Raw genomic sequence first — 4,138 nt, 5'->3', positions numbered from 1 at the left:
TACTTAAGAAGGATGTTCCACATTATTAAGCAGGCCACAGGTTTCAAGCAATTATGGGAAAGAAAAAGGTCTCTCTGCTGCCGAAAAGCGTCAAATAGTGCAATGTTTTGGACAAGGTATGAAAACATTAGATATTTCACAAAAACGTAAGCGTGATCATTGTACTGTGAAGAGATTTGAGGCTGATTCAGAGCACAGACAGGTTTGTGCAGGTAAAGGCAGAATGAGGAAGGTTTCTGCCAGACAAATTCATCAGATTAAAAGAGCAGCTACTAAAATGCCATTACAAAGTAGCAAACAGGTTTTTGAAGCTGCTGGTGCCTCTGGAGTCCCGTGAACATCAAGGTGTAGGATCCTCCAGAGGCTTGCAGTTGTGCATAAACCTACTATTTGGCCTCTCCTAACCAATGCTCACAAGCAGAAACGGTTGAAGTGGGCCCAGACATACATGAAGACTCATTTTCAAACAGTCTTGTTTACTGATGAGTGTTGTGCATCTTTGGATGGTCCAGATGGATGGAGTAGTGGATGGAACATGTCCCAACAAGGCTGCGACCACAACAAGGAGGTGGCGTTTTTGGCCGGAATCATAGGGAGAGAGCTGGTTGGCGCCTTTAGGATCCCTAAAGGTATTAAAATGACCTCGGCAAAGTATGTAGAGTTTTTGACTGACCACTTTCTTTCATGGTACAAAAAGAAGAACTGTGCCTTCCGTAGCAAAATCATCTTCATGCATGACAATGCACCATCTCATGCTGCAAATAATACCTCTGTGTCATTGGCTGCTATCTGCATAAAAGATGAGAAACTCATGGTGTGGCCACCATCCTCCCCTGACCTCAACCAGATTGAGAACCTTTGGAGCATCCTCAAGCAAAAGATCTATGAGGGTGGGAGGCAGTTCACATCAAAACAGCAGCTCTGGGAGGCTATTCTGGCATCCTGCAAACAAATTCAATCAGAAACTCTCCAAAAACTCACAAATTCAATGGATGCAAGAATTGTAATAGCGATATCAAAGAAGGGGTCCTATGGTAAGATGTAACTTGCCCAGTTAGGATGTTTTTGATTGAAATAGCTTTTGATTTCAGTAAATATGACCACCTAATGCTGCAAATTCAGCAAATGCCCATTTTCAGTTCTTTACAACCTATACAATGTTTTAACTCTGTTGTGCATAATAATGTGGAACAGTGCATTTTCAGTTTTTTTTATTTTTGAAATAAATACTGTTATCATTAGGAGGTTTGTTCAATAAAATTCTAATTATACCCTAATGGTTGATGACTTAAAAATTATACTGACTGTCATTTGCATTGACTAATTATGAAAACCAGAGAAAGATATCATTTGCATAATAATTTGGAACGCGGTGTATATGTGCAATATCAAAGTTGTTCTTTGAAGACATATATACAGTACATCTTGAATAAAAGTAAAATATCGAGTCATAATGACCTTTAAATACAGCATCATTTTAACAATTACCCGTTTCGATAAAGCAATAATAATGAAAGACAAAAACACACCAGTCATGTCATTTCTATGAGAAATGTACATGTATGTGTACATGGAGCACAAAAACTCACCATTAAACATCTGAACAATTGGCACAGAGGTTGCAGATTCAATCCCAGATTGCGACGTGTACAGTACATGCGATAAAATATAAGACAGATAAATTGAGTAGCAGTATTTCATAATGTACTGCATAACAGTCATGCATTGATTTTCATAAATACTAACATGCATGTCATTATTTTTCCTCGCACTGCATATAATAATAATTTACCAGCAATGCACTCAGCATGTTTCTTTAATAAGACCTGTAATCAATATGTCAAATATTTAATGACTATTTATGTCTCCAGAGTAAGCCCTCAACCAAATTATACCGAACAAACGCAAATGGCCTAAGGATTAAAACAACTGCTTTGAAATTCCCAAAACTAATTTATTCACATTAGCATATTGTCGAATGCTGTCTTAATGGTATGTTAGCTCAAAAAAAAAAAAAATGCTTAATAAAATTTAATGCCTTCAACTAGTCTGATAACCAAATAAAAGTAAATTTGCACACCTATTTTTTAATGCACATTAAGTCTCATAATTACACATAAATACACATATTACATGCTAAGATTATTCATTAAAATAGCAATTGAATGTTTATACATTCTAAATCTTAAATATGAAATAAATGATAAATGAGTACTTCCATAAAAGAACTCTTCGCAAAGCTGTGTGTGTAAGGTAATAACCTGCAGCTAAGGTGATCTACTTTGACAAATGAAAATAGGAGTGTTAACTTATCAAAGTCTCCGACTCTATCAGCACCAAATTACGTTTTCAGCCAGCAGAAATGACCAGCTTATTAAAACCCGTCCCAAGTAATGGCATTTAAATAAATAAACGAAGAGAACAGAGAGCTGCTGTTACCGTGTAATTGGAGACATCCCCTCTGGCCACCAGAGCAGTGAAACTCTGGCGCCGTGAAAGTGGAAAAGTCAGGGATGGAATGGAGAGTTTGCGATTAGAGGCTCCTGACAAATTGCAATCGTCAATTGATTGCACTCCTAAATGGTGCTCTTGTAGATTTGCCAACAATAAAAGGGCTCTGAGTTTGCACTTACGCTTGTGTTCGGTTTGTGTGTGAGTGTTCATTTTCCCTGTGGCGAGAGTGTTGCAATCGTCTTAGACGAAACATAAAATTCTGTTGAATTTTAAACACATTTCCTGTTCACAAAACTGTACAATTAGACATTACGACTGCATTCAGAATGCAATACTAGCTTACTACTTGTACTATAAACTTGCTGAAATCACTTGCAAAAGTAGCATGTTAGCATGCTATTCTGAACAAAGCCTATGTGATTTCTCACTCTCTCCATTCTCTCGTTTATCCTTATTAATTCCTCATTTGTATTCAAATGAAGACTAAATGCATACTGAGGCTAAAAGTTCACCGTTCATGGCCTCGTTAACGGCTCCTTCCACTTTCCGCGAGGGGAAAAAAACCAACAAATCTAAATGATGGAGAATCTTCCCTGCATGTTGTTTTCTCTTCCAGTGCCTTCATAATGTGCAGATTTCCAATTAGTTACATTTTTCATGTGACACATTCAACAGGGCGTTAACTTGGAAACGCCTGAGGGGAAACTCAAAATGTCCACTTCAAACATTCAAACTACTCCAACTTGCTACAACACTTTTCCTCTCCTCAGAGAAAACACACAGTTGGTCTTGATCAATCTAAAGACATGGCACGCCTGCAGCAAGACATCAGGGAAATTATCTTGCTAATGTTTGTAGCAGGAGTGGACAATATGGCCACAATCATATACAGTGTCAAGGTATAACTTATTTTATTTCACAATAACAGTATGATACTATTATGTGGAAGACCATCAAGTTTAAAATAGGATATAAAAAGTCACACTATATGAGATATGAAGTGCAATAACAAAAAATACAATTAGCAAGTTACAAAAATAAAGTTGCAGTTGTAAGTTAAAGTTACAATAACAAGTAAGTTGAGATGATGTTGAAAAAAATTAATTGTAAGACAGTATATTTTCTGTCTTAAGACAGAATTACGAGAAAAAAAAGTCACACCTGTTACACAGAAAAAGCACAATTGTGTTAAGGCACAATTGTGAGAAAAAGTGTCATACTGCAAGCTGTAGTCACAATTATGTGGAAAAAACGGCAATCATGGAAGTTGAAATTACGTGAAAAAAATATAATTGTGAGATTTAAAGTTGCAATTGTAAGATATAGTGTCATATTGCAAGCAATAGTCACAATTATGATGAAAAAACTAAAATATGTTATTACAGCAGCAATTGAGAGAAATACAAATCGTTATAATAACGATACAATTATGAGATAAAGTTGGAATTATGAGAGTCATATTTCAAGATATAAAGCCATAATTATGAGGAAAAACTACCAATCATCAGGTAAAAGTCACAGTTGTGTTATAAAAAGTCACAAAGTTCATGCGAAATAAAGTTGTAATTGTAAGACTCACTATTATGTGAAAAACTCTAATTATGAGATAAAAGTCACAATTGCGTAAGAGGTCGCAACTATGAGATATAAAGTTGCCATTTAAATATAATGTAATACGGCAAGC

Source organism: Garra rufa, chromosome 9, assembly GCF_049309525.1.
Source record: "Garra rufa chromosome 9, GarRuf1.0, whole genome shotgun sequence".
Classification (NCBI taxonomy): domain Eukaryota; kingdom Metazoa; phylum Chordata; class Actinopteri; order Cypriniformes; family Cyprinidae; genus Garra; species Garra rufa.
Note: the sequence above shows the minus strand (reverse complement) of the source record.